At 38.4% G+C, this 21,803-nt stretch overlaps 1 protein-coding gene across 6 annotated transcripts in view; it reads right to left on the reverse strand.

Moving 5' to 3' along the window:
* The window catches only part of Plcb4 (phospholipase C beta 4), a 399,208-nt gene that overhangs the window by 236,402 nt on the left and 141,003 nt on the right, over positions 1 to 21,803 (reverse strand). For all 6 annotated transcript variants that reach the window (XM_026385783.2, XM_077799625.1, XM_026385781.2 and 3 more), the window contains one exon: positions 14,858 to 14,917. The gene's annotated coding sequence lies outside the window, so the exon portion shown is untranslated. The remainder of the gene's footprint in view (positions 1 to 14,857; positions 14,918 to 21,803) is intronic.

A 21,803-nucleotide genomic window follows, 5' to 3' on the forward strand; every position in this document is an offset into this window, starting at 1 on the left:
GACTCTGGTAGAGTCTTCTGCCTCACCAGCCACTGAGAAACGGATGTGACTCCATTTTTGAAAATAAATAACAGCAGCTTCTACCTCAAGGCCTGTCCTAAGGAAGGGGGCGTGACCCTTGTCCTTGGAAAAACCCACAGAGCCTTTCTAGACACATATCCACCCTGCTGAGTTGTTTATCTGCAAATAACAGGAGAGATCTTCAGTGCCAGGTGTCCCTGACTCAGTTAGGCTATCATATCAACCCCCAATCAGCATGAGACAGGGAAAATACCTGGGATGCCAGATGACCCCCCCCAGTAGTTTATGGTGGTTGATGACATGTTGGGGAACCAAGTAGTTTAGCATGTTCACCCCTCATGGCTTAAACTAATCAGTTCAAAAGAATCCCCCTCTTGTACTAACCAATCACCCCTACCCAACTTGTTCCCACCAGTGAATGTGCTAATCAATGTTAAAAGTTGTTGTTTGATTTTCCCACAGTATGGAATTATTTGCTGTGTGATGTTATGACGCATAGAGTATCCCCCAAAAACCTAAAAAAATCTCACTGAACAAAGGATTGGGACTCACTCCCTGGGACCACTGCATCAGAAAAGGTTGAGTCCAGGCTTCAGCTTGCAATAAAGACTCTTGTGTGATTGCATCAGATTTGGCTCCTGGAGGTCTATTGGGGTCCCATGAATCTGGCATTACACCACTTATCCTCCATCCTAACTTCTTTCTGGTTTGCTTAACCTCTGTGTGTTCAAATGACCCATCTCTACGTACTTTTTTATTCCTGGGTGATCACATATGGCCCCAACGCTTTAAATACCATCTCTATTTCCATTACTTAAGTCTCCATTCCTAGCTCTTATATATCCAACTGTTCCAGACTCATATATCCAACTGCTTATTTGACATTTCCACTTGAATACTTAATAAACATATTAAACTTTAGAGTTTAAAGCAAATCACTTGATTTTTTTAAATGCATATTTTTCCTCTAGGTTTTCCCATTTCCTTAAATTTCTCCCCCCAAATTCAATCTGGCACCCTACGAGTTACCTTCAATGCCTCCTTTTCCCTCACTTGCTGGGTCCAATTCATCTGCTGCTAGCGCAGCTTTCAAAATAGTTCTGAAATCTGCCTGTTTTCTCTCCAACACCACCTCCAGCGTTCAAGTCTAAGTGGTTTTTTTTTTTTTCCTTTTCTCCCCAAACAGCTAACAAAAGCCTCCTAACTGGCTTTTCTGCTTCCACTCTTATCTCCAGGTGCACACTCCCAATTCATTTTCCACTGAGAGACTAATTCACTAAAATGTAAATCAGATCATGTCTACCAAAAATTCTCATTCCTCTTTACAAAAACAACAAATAGCAACAATAAACACTGCTCCTTACCTAGGTCTAAAGGGATCTCGCTGCTACCTACTTCTTTGACTTCATCTGCCTTGTACTCCCCATAAGATTCTCACTGGGTGTTGTTTTTTGAACACACTAAGTTCATTTCTATCTCAGGACCTTTGCTCTTGCTGTTCTCTCTGTATAAAAAGTTCTGGCCCTAGTTCTTAATATTCCTTTGTTTTGCATCATCTGGGTGTCAGCTTCAATGTCACATTTGTAATACAAAAAATCATGCTTGACTCCAACTCCAAATGGATCACCTACACTGCAATTGTCAGGCACAATCATATTGACCCAAGTTTCTTAATGCATTTGCTACATCAAAGTATCTTGCTTTTACATTTGTTTACTTTTTTATTATCTATCTCCTCCTATTAGAAAAATATTTTTTTCCTCTATAAGAACCAAAATGTGTCTTGCTTACTGCTCGCTTCCAAATGCTAAGAACCTTGCTTGGTACATTGTAGATACTTAATAATAACTATCTTTTTAATTCAATGAATAAGCAATAGATATAAAATACAAAAAGTGGCCATTTAGAAAACAATAATGAAAAGAGAAAAATTTGCTTAGATCAGCATATTTAATAATACAACATTATAAAGTTGAAATCTGAAACTCATTTCTGGCTTATCAAAATAACACTAAAATGAGATACAGTTTCATCATTCCAAATAGACTACAATTTGGCTAAGAGTAAAACAAAATCTGCTTTCCATTTTAGCGTCACCAGTCTTTGACGGTCTAATCACTGTCTCTAGCACTCTGCAGGCATAGCTGACATCTGGGAATTAATAAGCTCTTTGATTCTTAAAGAAAAGAAGTTGTTCTTATTAAGTTACATCCAGCATTGAACCCAAATAAACATATGACAAAATATTTTTTTTCTCTCAGCTTTATCTTTTAAACAATCAAAGAATGAACAGACTAAAACAGGATTTTAGCAGTAAGTTCTACCTGACGAAAGTGGATAGTTCCAAATCATTTGAAGGAAATATTTTTCTCTTGTTCTTATTTACTTTTGTCCCCTTCAGAATTCACAAGGTATACATAAAACATTTGCCAACTTTGAACACTCTGGTTTTCATCAAAGAATAATATTTGGTGACCATTATGATCTAGAAACAATAACCCCAGTCTTAACTCATTTTAATATGCTGATACTAACTTTACCCAGCTGTATCTGAATTCAGCTAAGAATTCTGTTAATGAATTGCTCAAATTTACCTTTAATGAAAAAGATGCTGCCTTAGTTCCATGAGCCAGGTCTACAATATGATGAGACTAAATGGTTTTCTTAACTTTTTTTTTTTTTTTTTTTTTTTTTTTTTGGGGGAGTGCTACTAGGGATTCAACTGAGGGGCACCCTCAATGAACTACATTCCCAGGCCTTTTATTTAATTTAACTTTGAGACAGGGTCTTGCTCAATTGTTGAGACTGGTCTCAAACTTAAGATCCTCCTGCCTTAGCCTCTGGAGTAGCTGGGATTACAGGCATGCACCACTGTTCCTGCCTTGGTTTTCCTGCTGATTCTTCCCCGCCGTTTCTAACATTGGACAGTTGAGAGACAAATTAGTGATCTCCAGCTCTAACATAGCTTCTAGAAAGCTTTAACCTTTACTCAAGTTTTTAAGTTTAATTCTACCTTTGATGACCACAAAAATTTTACCTTGCCCTAATATATTTTGAGAAACATGAGTATTCCTCCCAAATTGCCATTCACTGAGGTTTATATTTTGTACAATAAAATGCACCCAAGTAACTAGCAGGAAAATCAAGATATTATAGACATTATAGTCTTGTCCATCAGTCCAAAAGCTATTTCAGGCCCCGTTGCCCTCACCTTCCTCCCAAACCATACACACACACACACACAAAATGTAAGTAGCCATTGTTGTGCTCTGTAGCTGAAAATTAGAATATTCTAGAACATTCTGTAAGTAGAAAGTGCATTTATGCTTTTATAGGGGGGGTCGCTTTCATTCAGCAGAATTTTTTAATTTGTTCTAATTAGTTACACATGACAGTAGATTGCATTTTGACACATCATACATAAATGGAGTATAACTTCTCATTTTTCTGGCTATACACAATATAGAGTTACACAGGTCATGTTTTTGAGGTTTTTCCACATTGTGTCAGTAACCTGCTGCGTTTTTATTGCAAAGCTGCATCCCATTGCAGACATGCATCTTAATGTGTCCATCATCTTTCAGTGGATATATTTTCTTAGTTTTTGCCATGATAACTAAAGCTTCTAAGAATATTCATGTACAAGTATTTGAGTAGGAGTATATTTTTATTCTCTTGGAGGAAAAAAACTAGGAGAGAAATTACAGGAATCCTTCAGTAAGTAAGTATATATATGTAAGAATCTGCCAAATGGTTTTTATAGGTTTATGTATGTACTAAAAAATAGATTTGATTTTGCTTTCCCAGGAAAATAATTTTCATATTGGAATTTTGGGTTTTTATACACCAGTGTACTTTCTCTGCCCTACAAGGCGCAGATAGGTTGTTCTCTGTTCCATGGAAATTGAGTCTACAACAGGACAAAAGAAGAGCTGTTATAAACAGCAATTTCATATGAAGCATTTAATTAATAAGAGAGAGGGCTCCCTAAACAGAGCCCCAGTGGGAGTATAGATTAGCAAATCTGGTGAGCAGGAGGTAAAGCTCTCTAAGAAGGTTTATATGAACCATGTTCTCTCATATAAAGTGTTACAGTTGAATTTTCTAAATCTACTCTCTGGACACAAGCCCCAAGAGACCCCATTCTTCTGTTAGAGCTTCAGGAGGCTCAACTCCAAGAGTTAAGGGCTGGAGGTTTCCACCAGGCCACCTAACCCACAGGAGCTACAGTCTAAGGATAAAAGAAAAGAACAGCTTTCACCCAGATCTCCTCCAACTAGGCTCTCTCCCAGTGAGCTGGAGACACCAAGTCTTGCAGAAAAATAAGACATCCAGGGGTGTAAGAAATGTCTGGCTTAAACTACATATCCCAATTTGGGAATAAAGTGTGACCATCCATATATAAATGCACTCGTAATTCCTTTCTAGATCGTTACTTTCTGATTTATGAGTATAGACAAAATCTGTTATGATCATAAAATATAATAGGCCCCCAAACTTTGCTTTTTTATTTACCTGAAAAGGTCTATTTCCCCACTTCTTGAATCTGGGCTGGCCTATGATTCACTTCAGGAGAATGTGGCAGAAATACTGGTATGTGCTTTGGCACTTTTGCTCTCAGTACTTTGTTACTGTTATGGGAAGGAGTCTTCCGACCCTGCCAGAAGGCAAGAGCCACATGTAGGAGAAATGAACCAGCCCAACAAAGGCAATCCTAGACCAGCCAGGCCTCAACAAACTCGCAGCTAACCAGAGTCACATAAGTGAGCCCAATGGAAGTCAAAACAACTTCACAGCAAAGGCCAGTCCAAATGGCCAACCCATGAAATTATGAGCTCCTTTTTTAAGCTACCTTGTGTTGGGGGTAGTTTATTATGCAGCAAACCCTAACTCATACACTGATCAATTAGGAAAGTAGTTTCTTCCCATTATCAGTCCACAGATTACCCTCTACAAATTTTCCTTATCCTCATGGCCCACTTTTCTGGCTCTTCTATCTTTTTTATGTCTTTCTTTACCCTGTGCTACCAGTTGGGCACTGAATTTTATTGTCTCTACCTGCAATTCAACTGTTGATGCCTTGACCCCCAGTCTTCTAAAAGCACATGTATTTAAAAACAGAATCTTCAAAGAAGTGATTCAGTTAGAAATAGGCTGCCAGGGTAGAAATAATCCCATCTGTTTGATGTCATTTTAAGCAGATGACATCTAGTCACATAAGAAGCATCAGGGATGTATCTACACAGGGGGAAGACCATGTGAGGACCCAGTAAGAAAGCAGCCATCTAGAAGCCAAGGAGAAAGGCCTCAAGAGAAACCACCCCTGCCAATACTCTGACTGTGGGTGTCCTGCCTTCCAAACTGAGGATATGAGCCACCCAGTCTGTGCTATTTTACTATGGGAGCCCCAACCAATTATCACTGCTTGTGGGGGAAAAAAAATGTGTAATAAACTCCCAACCTTCTGCCCTGATGGTCACTCTTTATTCCCAATTTGGGATATGTATTTTAAGCCAAACATTCATCAAATTTTTTAATCACAAAAACTTCCCCCTTTGCTGTTGAAATATCTTCAAGTGTATTAAACGTATCAAAGTAAAAAAAAAAAAAAAAAAGAAAAGAAAAGAAAATCTCATCACTTTAAGGGAAGCACATGTTCAAGAAAGGGAGTTTATTTTTGTACCTGTTTAAATGAGACTTTACTGTTGCTAGTCCTTCGAAGGACTTGTTTCCTGTAAGGAATTCACTGGATGCAGGAGACAGGAGGTTGTAGTCTATACTTTCCCTGGAAATACTAGAAAAAGACTGCCAGATGGAGCAACTTTAGGAATCACCCCTTTAGTATATTTAACAACAACAACAAATGGTTTCTATTTATTCAGCATTTACCATGTTTTCAGCACTCTGTTTTATGTAGTTGTTTGCAGCAGATGGAAATTTTATCTTCACAATGATATCATATGCTCCAGCAAAGACTTGAAAACCAAGCTATTCTGACTTTAGAGGTCTGCTCCAGCTGGTACCTAAGTCAGGCCAGTGACATCTGTTGTCCCTCAGGGATCTGCTCCCTTCATTTCTCTCAGCAGTTCTTGGAGGGGGATCCAGGGTGGGCTGCACTTCCAGATAGCTCTGCCAAGTCTTTTCAGTGCAGGAAGGACTCAGAAGCTCCACCCTATCTTCTCCAGAACTCTCCTCCCAACCTAGGAAAGCACCTCTCTTACCTGCACACAAAGAAACATCTGAGCTTCAGGAAGACCTGTACCAGCAAGCAGGGAACATCCCATATCATTGTATATGGCCCTGGGTCTTTTGCCCTAGCCCATTTCTTGATACTCAGTTTAGTTCATCTAATCCAAACAGCTTTCCCTGCACAGTTGAGTTTTCCACTCTATATTCTAGGCTCATGAGTGGCTAATACATATGCACACACATACACATGCATATGCCTGTCTCTAACCATATTTTAAGGAAGGTCAGTCAAAGAACCTATGTGTTTATCACATCTTCTCATTGTCAAGACATGCAGGGGTTAAAACAGTTTTCTTCTAGTCAGTAGGAGCAATCCACTAGATGAGGACTTTGAGGACCATCTGGAAATGCTTAAAGAGTAGCTGCTGAGGATTCACAGCTAAGAGTTCTTTCCAAAAGGAAAATCCCACATGGTTCCCGCAACTCTCAAAGGAATGGACTAGAGGTCAAATACACTGGAAACAAATGTGACTCATCTCAGCAAATAATGCCCGAAAACTCACCTTGCTCTGTCTCCCCACTATTCTGATATGTTACTTGATTTTAATGTCTACATCACAACTTTCTTTTACATAAGAGGGTTTTAAAAAATGATTTATGCAACTGAAGATGACAATTTAAAAAGTTGAACATGTGCATCAATCAGTATGATGTCTAGTTATCTTTGCAAATATAAAGGTTGCACATTTGATCTTTTTCAAAAGGCCCCTGGAACAGGGCCACCTGGGATTCTAATAAGCAGTTTAAATCCACTGTCTGTGCATTGTCTTTGCTTTGAATAACACGGATGTAGTTTGCATTAAGGTTTCTATGGATTGACAGGTAGAATGAGGGGCTTCTGGATTCTAGTATGTGTAAAATAACCCCATAGGGCATTTGTCTATGAACTGGGGTTGCTGCCTTCTCCCAAAATGTAATGTCACAATAAAAGAATCACTAGAGTACAAAATAATAATAAAAAGAGAAGGTTCAGGACCTGTGAATAAATAAAATAATAGTAAAAAAAAGGAAGTTGGAGGACTCATATTTTCTGAATTCAAAACTTACTACAAAAACACAATAATCAACAAATAGACATGTAGAACAATGGAAGAGAATTGATAGTCAAAAAATAAACCCACACATCTCTCTCTGGCCAATGGATTATTGAAAAGGGTATTAAGGTCATTCAATAAGGAAAGAAGAGTCTCTCCAACAAATGGTCTTGGGGTAACTGGGGATATCCACAGGCAAATAAATGAATTTGGACCTCTACCTCATAGCATAGGCAAAACAGACTGATGACCTAAATTTGAGAACTACAAACATACAAGTCTTAGAAGAAAACATGGGATAACTCTTTATATCCCTGGATTCTTAAATACATCAATGAAATATAAATAGATCTTAAATTGGACAATTATTGAAGAGACAAGTAAAAATTATTTCATCAAAATTAAAAATTTTATGCATTGAAAGACATTTTGCAGAAAGTTAAAATTCAACCAACAAAACAGGATAAAATATCTACAAGTCATAACTGATAAGGACCAATTATCTCGTATATATAAAAATACCTATAACTAATTTAACAACAAAAAGGCAAACAATTGACTTTAAAAAATGCAAAGGGCCGGGCAGAGTGACACATACCTATAACCTCAGCTACTTGTGAGGCTAAGGCAGAAAGATCTCAAGTTTGAGGTCAGCCTCAGAAACTTAGTGAGAACTTGTCTTAAAATAAAAAATAAAAAGTAGTGGAGAGGTAGCTCAGTGGTAGACACCCCTGGGTTCAATCTCTAGTATCGCTTCCCCCTACCAACAGGCAAAGGATGTGAATAGAACATTTCTCCAAGGAAGACGTACACATAGCCAGCAAGGAAGTGAAAAGACACAAATATCATTAGTCATTAAGAATACAAATCAAAACCACAATGAGGTACAATTTTACACTCACTAGGAAGGCTATAATAAAAACAACCACAGCAAAGGAAAAATGAGTGTTGGAAAGGATACAGAGAAATTGGAACTTTCATGGTTGCTGGTAGGCATCTAAAATGGGGCATCCACTATGGAAAACAGTTCTGTAGCCCTTCAAATAGCTAAATATAGAATTACCATATAAGCCAGAAAGTCCATTCCTAGGAAGATACAAAGAGTTGAAGACTAGGACTCAAACAAATACACATATACACACATTCATTCCAGTACTCCTCACAGTAGCCAAACGACGGAAACAGCTGAATGTCTACCAACAGATAAACAAATACACATATACATATGTATGTCATATATATACATGAATGACATTGTTATTCAGCTATCCAAAGGAACAATATAGTGGCACATGCTATCACATGAGAGAGCTTCTAAAACATTACTCCTCATCAAAGCAGTTATGGACTGAAGGTCACATTTTAAATGTCTATATAAAATACTTAAAATAGGTAGATCCATGTAGATACAAAGCAAATTGGTAGTTGTCAGGGGCTAGGGAAAGGAAAACTGGAGATCAGGTGCTTACTGGGTATGGTTTTTGCAGGGGGAAGACGGGTGATAAAAATATTTTGGAACTAGATAGGTAGTTGAATAAGATTATAGTGTACTAAATGGCACTAAATTGTTCAGTTTCAAATGGTTAATTTAAACTGAATTCACTTCCATTAAGAGAGACAGCAGGGGGAAGAAGAAGAGACAAGGCAAAGTAACCCAGGTTTTCTAGTAAGACTGAAGACCCCGAGGGTGGGGTGGGTGGCAGAAATGAGCACTAGGTAAGGCACTAATGCTGGTGAGAAGAAGGAGTGGAAACGCATGAGAAGCGTCTTCCCTACAGAAAAGGAGCAGAACTATGCAACCTAGAATCCCCAATAATGTTACTCCATAAAGTCTCAGAGGGCATCATTAGGTCAGAGAAGGGCCCCAAAGTGAGAACAGTGTGGATCCTTAAGCTTCTCAAGACAGTCCCTTGCAGGCCCTTTATTCTTTTTACATTTGTAAGGGGGGGGGGAGCAGAAGGCTACAAAGAAAGAGAAAGACAAGTTAAGGAGAAATTCTGAGCATCATAAGACAGTTCTGCTGTATATCAACATGCACATGAAAAAAAAAAAACAGAAGTAACACTGGAATGAGGATACTGAGTATTTGCAATGAGATAGTTCCTCTATGCGCCATCTCCTTGCCCATACTTCCAAATCCCAATGAATTACGTGATATTGTGCTCATTTTAAAGATGGGGAAACCAAGGTCCCAGACTTCAGAGTTCACATACTTCCACACTACGATGAATAGCCAGGTGACAAATTTAAATCATCAGTTTTTCAACAAATTTGTAATTTCTTAAGGAAAGCTGGGTAGAATTCTATTTTTTTTTTTGTAGGTTCAATAAGAACCCAATATCCCCAATGTAGAATTACTGCATTTGGAATTCTCCAAATTCTAGACCACTGTATTATTATTCATGGGGTATAAAGACAGTACAATCATATCAATTTCTTACAGCTTATTTTTTTTCATGATAAGCTACCTGAATCCTGGTTATAAAATCCTAAGTCCTCCAGTCATATGGGAAAGGTCAAGAGATCATGCCAGCACTGTCACCAAAAGAGCTGCTGGAGTCTTCCTCCAATTGCTCTCTTCCTGCTTTGGTGACACTTGATTCCCCCCACAGGCCAAGAAATATGGAAAGGAATGAAGCAGCTGATTTGCCAGGTGGTTGCAGCCCAAGGTCACTGGCTGGTCCCCCTCCTGGGAAAGTGTATTTTAGTCCTCAGTCCTCAGCAAACTGCATTTTCCTGCCTGAGGACAATACGAGATGCCTGTTTCTCTCTTTAAGAAAATCAGATAAAAGCTTTTCAAATGCCAACAATTTCCAATGGTTTTATCAATATTTTATAGATGTATCTCCCAGAACCTCAAAAAGTATTACAAAGATGAATTGAATTTGCTCATTTCTCCCCCTCTCTTTTATAGAAATACAACAAACAAAGGAATCAATTCCAATTTTGGGGAGTGTTTTGGTGGGGGAGCCCCTATTTCAGGTCTGGAAAAGATTCAGGATATTCAATTTAAGATGGGAGAATACAGAGTGGGTGAGAGGACAAGAACTCCTGTCTTCAGAATAAGTCCTTACTGTCACCACCAGCAGGGCCCCTGGGAAATAAATTTACAAGGACTTCACCATGCTCACACCCGCAAGCAATACATGAAGACCTTAATCCAGGAAACTATAAAATACAAAGGCAACAGCTAAAATCTGAGACAATATTCTATACGAGACTGTCAGACCTTTTCCAGTTTCTCCAAACCTTGGGGGGAAACTGAAGCTGGAACAAATAATAATGCTAATACAACCTTTGAAAAGTTGAACTGAAAAACAGGACAAGCCTTAAGCATTTTCCAGAATAGAAAGCTGACATTTTGTTTTCAAACCTCACATAATCCTGCTATCATTGTTAGTTAATACTTCTTTTCTCTAACATTTTATTTTAAAATAAATAAGGTCGTTTCTGGGGTTTTTTGTTTTGTTTTGTTTTTTGTTTTTGTTGTTGTTGTTATTTCTGTGTTTCTGCATATACAGGTATTCAGTGGATGGGTATGACCATATCCCTTCTACCTAGATTCTAACAATCAATATTTTATTCATTTATGGGGAAGAGGTATCATACCTGGAACTGAACTCAAGGGCACTCAACCACTGAGTCACACCCACAGCCTATTTTGTATTGTTTCTAGAGACAGGGTCTCACTGAGTTGCTTAGTTCTTCACTTTTGCTGAGGCTGGCTCTGAACTCATGATCCTTCTTCCTCAGTCTCCTGAGCCACTGGAATTACAGGTGTGCGCCATCATGCCCAGCTACAATTAATATTTTATTCTACTACCTTTCTTCAATAGCTAGTCCTTTATCCATCAGTTCTTCTTTTTTTTTTTAAATGCATTCCACAGTAAATAAGTTTGCCGAATGGAGCACACTTCACCAAACTCTTACATAGCTGGCATTTCAACCATTTCTCATTGAAGGTTGTGAGGTCACAAGAAAGAAAGTGAGCTGAATGCTCATTGTGTACCTAAAGCCAGGGCCTGTTATGATTTGGATAGGACTTGTCCCCTAAGAAGTAGAAGATGGTTAAAAGACATGAGAGCCAAAAAATAATAAATTTAACATGTATGCTTGGAAATACTTCTAGCAAGAATAACTATCCACCACAGAATATCCTTATTTCTTCTTACAGGACACTGAGAATATTATTCATGATGGCATTCATTTAAGGAAGGTTTTGAAATTCTAGATTTTATTTTCCTAACTTAATATATGCACAAATTCTACTTGCTGAAAATTACCTAGCTTTCTCTCCACACTGCAATTATTTTAGGACTTAGATTTTTTATAGCAGTAGCTTACTACGTCCTCAAGGGAAGAAAATGAATTTTACACAGCTTCTTAATTCACACCAAGAAATGGCCAAAGGGATGCAGAATGTGGCTCAGGAGGGAGGAAGCAAGTGAGATGGTGTGTTGTTCTGTGCACCAGACCCTCTCAGTGTCCTGCCCCACACACCCACTGGATCCCTGATAACTGATCAACCTAGTACCCATCTCCCAGCTTTTGTAGGCTTGGCTTCCAAAAGATGGCTCTCAAAACTTCTTAAGAAGAACTCCTTTCAACCCTGGAGCTGCTTTCTGTTTGGAGAGCAGAAATGTTGGGAAGTTTATGGTCCCTCTCCTACCTGCCCACAGCCAAATGGGAAAGCCAGGTCTCAATGCCAAGGAACACGCTCTCTGGAGCAACCGTGCTACAGAATTGTCCCAGGGATCAGGGTAAGGAAGGAATTTTGCTGAAACCATTCCCCTACTTGGCTTCTTCCCTTCCCCCATTCACTAGTTTCCCTGGGAGCCCTGGCTTAATAAAGTACTTGTGCCTCATCTCAGGTCTGCTTCTGGAGAGCTCAGGTCGAGACTACCAGCATGTAAGAAGGTGCTCTAAGAAAATGAGAAGCAATAGATATCTGTGGTTGCTCTTGTTGTGCCAGGGGTAAAGAAGAAACATCAGTGACACTATAGAGTTTCAAAGTAACTGCAATATCCATGGCTTAATAAAACATGGTTCCTAAAGACTACTGCAGCAACTTTTAGACCTCTAGGTCTCAAATCTAGAAAAACGATAGTAACTGATGGTACAACGTATCTGTCTCTCCAGGCATGACAGTAGACAGGCCAGGAAAGTGTGTAAAGCTCTGAAGTACAGATAAAAAGAAAGTGAAGTCAACACCAAGTTTTGGTGAGCTGTATACCTAACACTTATGTTAAAACTCTGTATATAATCAATACTCAATAAGAACAATTATAAAAGCATTCACAGAGGATCTCAACACCCCAAACACGTATTAAGTAAGTTTTTCAAAAGAATAGCATGACTTTCAAACTCAAATCCTACATGAAAGAAGTTATCGGGTTGCTTTCTTTCTTTTCATCAAACTTGAAAGCAGTCTTTGGTTTGATGAGACTAATAAATTCCTCATCATCAGCAAAAGTTAGTCTGAAGCCAGCAATGCAAGGATACAGATAATTCATCCAAGAATAGTTACTTTGTTCTTTATCTAATTTTTAAAAAATTTTAGTAGTTTATTAATTAATGCTGATAATAAGCTAAGTTTAATGTGACACAAATAAGCAAGAAAAAAATACACCACTACAGGAGTTAAAAATATATTCTGAATCCCTACAGTGGATTTAAAAGGCCTGAAAAGAAAAGAAAAGAAAAGAAAAGAAAAGAAAAGAAAAGAAAAGAAAAGAAAGAAAAGAAAAGAAAAGAAAAGAAAAGAAAAGAAAAGAAAAGAAAAGAAAAGAAAAAATTAGAATTAGGACTACCATATCAGTCAGCATTGCTTACTGTTGGAATCATGGGGAAATAAGGCAGACCCAGAGAAATTCAGGTTCTAGGGTCTAGATGTTTCCAGATTTAAGTATGGGAAGACATTTTTCAAATTATCAGATTTCAGTTCAATATTTTTTAAACTAATAAAATATTCAACATTTGAATGGTGCTTGAGTAGAGACTAAATTTTCTGATATTTAGGAGAGGATGGAAGAAATACAAGGATGTATTTATTCTCTTTGGAGGAGTAGGGCAAGACTGACACAAACACCCAACATCTGTTGACCTAGAACCTGATACCATCCAAAGTTTTTGTAAAATCAAATGCAATTAATGTAAAGTAATTTTTACTTTCAACTTAAAATATTTAATAATAATAATTTTAAAAAAACACTTCTAAGTTGTGGAGTTGTTGTTCTTCTTCCTCCTCCTCCTCCCTTTCCTTCTGCTTGAATCAAGTATTTATGTTTATTAAACACATAATTCTTCATAGGAACCATTCATAATGCAGCTGATGAAAAACGGACTTATTTCAGGATACAACAATTACAAGGAAAGGGAACAGCCCAAAAAAGGAGTAAAAAGTAGATGATATGTCTATACTGATTTAAGGTCACTAAAATTCTCAGCACCCCTCAACTCTGCTTTGCCTACAAAGACAAGGCTTATGAGTCATCCTCAGAGAATAGTAAAATATAGTGCACTCTACTAAAAATAGGGAGGAACATTTGATAATAAATCTACTTTCTTGGTATTCTCATGTCATCTGTCATCGTTAAGTGTCAGGTTATGCGACTCCCTCCCTCCCCTCACAGAAAGGCCGGAAGGAAGTCAGCCATAGGCACTGGCAGAAGGTAATGCGGTATCTGATGTGACACACAGCACACTGAAGACAAACTCACTGATGCTGAAAGCCTGGGACACTGATCTCTCCTATAGGGAGAACAGCAAAGTTGCTGATTTGCATGATCACTATAAAATGACTTCTTATCCCTCCAAGAAAGAAGGGATAAGGGATACTTTTAAATATATATATATATATATATATATATATATATATATATATATATATATATATTGCTGCAATTAGAAAACAGCAAGATGATTATGAGGTCAGAAAAAAAAATACTCTTGTGTTGATTAGGAATCTGGTTCTAGTATAAAGCATTGGCAAGTTCCAATAAATAAGACAAATTGACAATATAAAAATAGTTCCAGTTCCCATTTGGGCATTTTATGAAAGGATTGTGAAATAGAACATTTGGGGACCATTGGAAGAATTTACGGACATTATCCCTGCAGGTAGTTGTCTCCAGGTGGAGGATTTTAGTTGACAATGAGCTTGGCTGTGAGTTTTCATGTTGGTGGAAAGCTTCACAGTAAAACCCACATAGGACCAAAGAGTCATATATGTTTTCCCTCAGAAAGAACTGTGGAGGATGAAAACCTCAAATGCACCTCTTGCTTACTAGGACCAGGCAACGCTACCACAGACACCAAGTAGAATATCTAACAAAAGCTGTAGTGCTCAAGTCAGCATAGAATGAATGAACTGAAACCTAGAAAATCCTAAGAGATTCTGCTGAACACCCCACCACATCAAGGAAAACATCCTGAACAAGTTTCAAGAGGCTCCAGATGGGGCAACAGTGTGGAGGAAGAGATTCCTTTTCCAGACAGAAAGTTCTAGAACTCCACCACCAATAAATCTTCCCCACTAGGTGCAGAGTACTCACCAGAGAGGTCTGGGAGGAGAGCAAATGCTGTCCACTTGATCAGACTCACCACACAGTGCCCTGTAAAGCAAACAGGCACAGATGTTGAGAAAAATCAATGTCAAGGGTTTTCTGAAATCGCATGAAGAGAAATAGTCTTTGCACTTCAGATTCAGCGTCTACAATATATTTCTTAAAACTCATCAGAGAGACACATTAAAAAATTACTGACGGGCTGGGGTTGTAGCTCAGTGGTAGAGCGTTTGCCCAGCATGTGTGAGGCACTGGGTTCGATCCTGAGCACCACATGAAAAAAGAAAATTAAATTAAAAAAAAATATACTGACATTAGTTTTAGTCAACAAAGACATGGTCATTAAATCAAAATCATTTACTGCTTTACCCTGATCACAGTGTTCATACATCCTAGGGTGCTGATTTCCTACCCAACCTCTTATTTTAGTGAAATAATTAGGTAACAATTGAACAACAAAGCTATCTAGAATCTTCTTGAAGAAAATATAATTGTCTTTCCTGATTAATAGTAAAGTGCACTGTAATTGGAAGAATCTTTCAAATGTCCTCAGATGAACTGTAACTGGAAAAAAAAAAAAAAGCGTTCCAAGAAGCACAGTGCTGAACAGCAAAGATTGGCAACGGAATTGCATCCTTCCAGAGAATGAGACATTGTTTTCTATGTGTGTTTCTGTACTTTCTTTGCTAATCAGTGGTTTACTTCCATTCTGGAGTTGACACTAGATTTCTAGTTTGGCTCCAATTTTGATTTCAAGATCTTTCCAAGATTCAGTGGGGAAAAAAAAAAAAAAAGGTCCAGGTATCACAAGTACATAAAAGGGATAGAGAGCCCCACTGCATGTGGGAAGAAAGTACAGGCTTAAAAACTGGCAATCAAGACCCGGGAAAATGATGTCTGTAAAGGTTTGAATTTGGAACTTGTAAAGTCTCCGCATCTACGTATGGAAATGTCCACAGCAGGGCCCCAGTCCCAGGAAGGAAGGTACATCCACACAAAATGAGACTATGAGGCTATTTCCGGTAAAAGAAAGAAGCAAATCTGAATCTATGTAAATGAATGGTCATGAAACTAATTCTCAGGTCATACTGTCAATTTTTAAATAACCAAAGTAGTGTAGCAATACGTGCACTAGGACTGAATTGTGTTAAGGCAAACCTCACCACCTCTATGTGAACATGCAGACATAAGCATTGACATACGCACAAAGCGTATCTGGAGGAGTGACAAGAAACAAGAATATGGTGGCTGCATCTGGGGAGCAGGTATTGAAGTGGAAAGGGAGCCTTTGGTTTTTGTTTGCTTACTTTTTTTTTAGTATTTTTTTATTAGTTGCTCAAAACATTATAATGATCTTGACATATCATATATCATACATTTGATTCAAATGGGGTCTGAATTCTCATTTTTCCACGTGTACAGATTGTAGGATCACATTGGTTATACAGCCACGTTTATACATACTGCCATCCTAGTGTCAGTTGTATTCTGCTGCCTTTCATAACCCCTTCCTATCTCCCCTCCCTTCCCCTCCCCTCCCCTCCCTTCCCATCACCTCTCTCTACCCCATCTACTGTAACTCATTTCTCTCTCTTTTTTTCCTTCCCCCTCACACCATCTTATATGTAATTTTGTATATCAATGAGGGTCTCCTTCCATCTTCCGTGCAATTCCCCTTCTCTCTCCCATTCCCTCTCACCTCTCGTCCCTGTTTAATGGTAACCTTCTTCTCATGCTCTTCCTCCCTGCTCTGTTTTGAGTCACCCCCTTATATCAAAGAAGATATTCGGCATTTGTTTTTTAAGGATTGGCTAGCTTCACTTAGCATAATCTGCTTTAATGCCATCCATTTCCCTGCAATTTTGTTATTGTTACTGAGATTGATCCCAGGGACATTTTATCACTGAATTATATCCCCTCCCCTTTTATTTGTTATTTGGAAACAGGGTCTCATTAAATTGCTTATGGCCTCACTAAGTACCTTGCCTTGAACTTGTGATCCTCCTGCCTCAGCCTCCCCAAGCCTCTAGGATTATAGGAGCAGACCATGGTGCCTGGCTGAGCCTTTTAATATTTAAGTGTTATGTAATATTTGACCATGAAGCTTTCATAATTGAAACCAGAGAAAAATCCAATTCACTCCAAGCCTTCTATGGAAAGAAACATTCCATTTTAAAAAGAGAAACATGACTTAACAAATAAATATACAGCATTATGTAAACTGACTTTATTAATTTTATAAATGTTTATTATGTTCCAGACTCTAAGCACAAATTACATCTTCATAATAGCCTACAAAAAAAGACATAAAATACATGTGCTATGATTATTACTATTTTATAGAAGAGAAACCTGAGAAGTACAGGGGATATTCAAAAATCACAGCTGGCACTGAAACCCAGGCACCCTGATCCATGTTGAGTCTTTGCCCCTATGATACTGCCTCCCCCTCCGGGATTAATCATATTTCTGTATGCTACATTTTATTTGAGACATGGTCTTGTTAAATCACCCAGGAAAGCCTTGAACTTGCAATCTTCTGCCTCTGCCTCCGAAGTAGCTGGGATTACAGGTGTATGCCACTGTGCCTGCCTTTATTTTTATATTTGTAATTATATATGAGCAAGATGGTAAATGCCATGAGAACAGGGATTCTGTGTGTATTGAAAACCATCATGTACATACCCAGCACCTTGCATACTGCCTACACTTAGTAGGAGCTCAGTAAATCCATGTTGAATGGATGAATAACAAAGTGACTCACCTAGAGCTGGGAAGTTAAATTACATAACTCTCTCAGGCATCTTGGGACTATGAAACAGGCTGAGTTCCAAGAAAGCTTACTAATTAATGACCCTGCCAAACTTTGCTCCTCATTTTGAGAAACCTCTAACTGCCCAAGTCTTTTTGTAACTAGACTTAAAAAGTGAACACATATTTTTCCTTTCTTTCTCTAATTCCCTAGTGACCATCCAGCATTAAACTGTCACACTGTTCTATAAATCTTTCTAACTCTGTGCATACTTAGGATACTGCAGCATTTGAGAAAACCAGTGTTCTAATCCCTCACAAAGAAGTCAAGCAGAATGAGCAGCTTGTCATGGACTCATTTGCCACTGGCATATCATGGGCAAACTCTTGTAAATGACCTCGTGTTGTAGTCACATGTGAATGAAGAGCCCAACCTACCAACTTTTCCATTCAAACATTATTATTCGGAGTGTGTGGGGTCTTTAGTAAAGGGGGGACTATGTAGACGAGGTTAGGTGAGGGGGCAAGTATGTCTGGGTGTGTTTGTATGTGACTTTCTGTGTTTTACTCTTTCAAAAGAAGATATTTTTGCATAAAATAGAAGGAAATCTAATAGTTAAACAAAATGCCCAAATCCCAATATTGTACAGATGTTAGAGAAATAAAAGCTGTTATATATCCAAAAAGGGTACCAAGACCATTCAATGAGGAAAGATAATCTACTCCACAAATGGTGCTGGAATAACTGGACAACCACAAACAAAAGATTGAAGAAAATTTAGCTCAAAATGGATCACATATGTCAAATGGCAGAACACCTCTCCCATCCTGTTTTATCTTCTGTGGTTTCAGTTACCCACACTCAGTGACAAGAAGGACAACTAAAATACAATATCTGGTGAGAGACCATACTCATGTACATTTAATTACACTGTATTGTTATAATTGTTCTATTTTAATGTCATTGCTATTAATCTCTTCCTATGCCTAACCTAAATTTTATCACAGATGTGTGTGTAGAAGAAAAAATATTGTTATATAGGGTTTGGTATTATCTGCAATTTCAGATATCCACAAAAAGTCTTGCAATGTATTTATTCCCTACTGATAAGGGCAGGATCCTGTGTAAAACTCTGAAAGTAAACATAATATTGGAGTAAGTGTTTCTAACCTGGGATCAGGCAATGGTTTCTTATCTATGATACCAAAAGCACAGCAACAAAATGAAAAAAAAAAAGTACATGAATTAGGCCTCTTTAAAGGCTTTTGTATGAAGAATAGCATCAACTGAAAGAAAAACTATAAGTAAACAGCAGAAAGACCAGTGGGTAGAGGGACAGGAACAGGGAGAGGGAGGGAGGGAAGGAAAGGGGAAGTACTGGGACTAAATTGGAGTAAATTACATCCCATGCTTTTATAATTATGTCAAAATGTTATGTATAAATAAAATGAACCAACAAAAAGAAAAGGAGGAAAGAATATCATCAACAAAATGAAAAGACAATCCACAGAACAGAAACAATTTTTGCAAATCTTTTATGTGATAAAAAGACTTTCATCCAGAATCTGAAAGTCCTACAACTTGACAACAAAAAGATAACCCAAATTATATATAAAATGGCAAATGACCTTAATAGACAATTCTCAAAACACACACACACACACACACACACACACACACGGAATGACATTCAATCCTCAGGGAGATATACTAAAACCACAACTAGATGCTACTTCATAATTACTAGAAAAACTATAATAAAAAGATAATAACAAGTCTTGATAAGAATTTGGAGATATCAGACCCCTCATACACTACTGGTGGGAATGAAAAATGATGCAGCCATTTCACCAGTCTCAAATAGCAGTTACTCAAATGGTTAAACATTCAGTTGCCATATAACCCAGCAAATCCACTCCTAGGAATGTACCCAAGAGAAGTGAAAACACATATCCATACAAAAATTGTATAATTCTTTTTTCAAAACAGCATTATCCATCATAGCCAAAGTGGAAGCAACCCCAATGTCCATCAAGTGATGCATGGATTAATAAAAGGTAGTATATACAATGAAATATTATTTGGCCATATAAAATGCAATACAAATACAAAGTGGATAAATGTCCAAAAAAAAAATATGCTAGGTGAAAGAAGCCAGTCACAAGGATCATATATTGTATGACTCATGTGTTTGAAATGTTCCAAACAGGCAAATCCACAAACACAGAAACAGATTAGGGCTCTCTAGGATGGAGGTGGTGCATGAACAATGGAAATTCTCTTCCGGGGTGATAGAAACATTCTAAGATTAGATTACAGTGATGGTTGCACAATGCTGGGAATATACTAAAAACTACTGAACTAAACATTTTTAATGAGTGAGTTTTACATTGTGTATATTCTATTTCATTAAAGCAGTTAAAACAGAAAAGCTGCATTTCAGTGAATCAGCCAGTGAATATTAATCTGCTTTTTTTTTTCAAAAATGACAAAACATTTAATTCACATGCTTCAAGAAAACACAGTACATGGTAAATATTTACTTTTTTGGTGAAGCTCACTATTGTGATTCTCCACAGGATGCCTGGTGATGGGAAATACACAACTGGGTTTTACCCTTATCAAAGAGCACACGCAGGAAAAGGCCTCCCAGCCATAGGAAAGCACTGTACCTCATCGCAAAGTGCTGCTGCTGATGCCAGAGGGTGCGAGACATAGACTTATTTCAAAGCAACAGGGAATTCTGGACAAAGGTAAAGGTTTTATTTCAGTGGAGGCAGGGGGGGGGGCAGGGGGGACCTTACAGATATTTGAAAGTGCAAGGCACCTAGATCACCCACCCAGCAGGGATCCTGCTTCTTTCTCCTTCATAGTTAAAGACTACCAACAAAGCCCTCAAATGAAACTGAAGGTTAAAAAGGAAAGGGGTGGACAAAAGGACAGCACATTGGCACAAATAGTATGCTATCTCAATACTAAAATGATTCAAATCCACCCTGGGCCTGGTAGCACACGCCTGTCATCCCAATGACTCGGAAGGCTGAGGCAGGAGGATTGCAAGTTGGAGGCCAGCCTGGGCAATTTAGTGAGATCCTGTCTCCAAAAAAAAAAAGGCACTGTGGATGTAGCTCAGGGGTAGGGCACACCTGGATTCAATCCTCAGTGCTGAAAAAAAGGAATCAAATCTTAGAAACTAATTTCACCACTTTTGATATTTTGCTATTTTCACCCATGGTGAGATCATAGGTTTATGCCTCTTCCGATTCATTCTACAAATATTTATTGAGCACCCACTGTATGCCAGACCCTGTTCTTGGCTTCAGGAATATGGCAGTGAAGTAAACAGACACAACTCCGGGAACTCATAAAGCTCATAGCCGTGGTTTCTCTCTGCCTTCCAAACAGCTCATTAACCCTGAGGCTGGCCCTGACCTGAGCTGGTCACATATATGTTCACGTGACCCTATGGTGAATTTTAAAAGTTGGCTTGTTGTTAACATTTTAAAATGGGAGAATTCACGCAAATACCTGGAATCTTGGCTTCTCTTGGAAATCCGGATGGTTTTGCAGCACTGTGAACCAGAATGTCACAGCCAAGAAGCAGTCACAGAAAGCCAGCCCACACCCCCTTGGGCACTTCTACTCAGCCAGTTCCTTCGCCTATGTCCGCCTCTTGGTCACCCTTGGGTTAGTGATCCCTAAGTGAAAGGACCCGTCGGCAACATCTATCAGCATGGCAGAAAGGCATTTCCACATTCCTACTTGACATGCTTTTCTTTTGCCATTACCCAGTGAATGTCACCAAGAGAGCAATTGAGCCATTTATTTGCCCATTCCTAAGTCTAAAACTGCCAGTGTGAGAGAACGTTCTAAACTCTGCACTGAAAAGTTACAGCTCCTGTGTCTGCCATTCATGGTGGCTAACAGCTCTAAAATGTAAAACTGGGAGTTCCTCGTAGGAACTCATTATGAGCTATTCCGTGGACATTATTTTCTTGAAATAATGGTAATGGCTTTGCAATTATCAAACTGCATTCTTGTGCCAGGTTTCTTTCATGTATTTATTTTCTATGGCTGCATAACAAACGGTCACAAACACAGTGACTGAAAATAACACACATCGAATTGCTTCTCGTTCTGCAGGTCTGAAGTCCCAACACTTTCACTGGGTTCTCTGTTTCC

The sequence above is a fragment of the Urocitellus parryii genome, chromosome 6 (genome assembly GCF_045843805.1).
Source record: "Urocitellus parryii isolate mUroPar1 chromosome 6, mUroPar1.hap1, whole genome shotgun sequence".
In the NCBI taxonomy this organism is placed as follows: domain Eukaryota; kingdom Metazoa; phylum Chordata; class Mammalia; order Rodentia; family Sciuridae; genus Urocitellus; species Urocitellus parryii.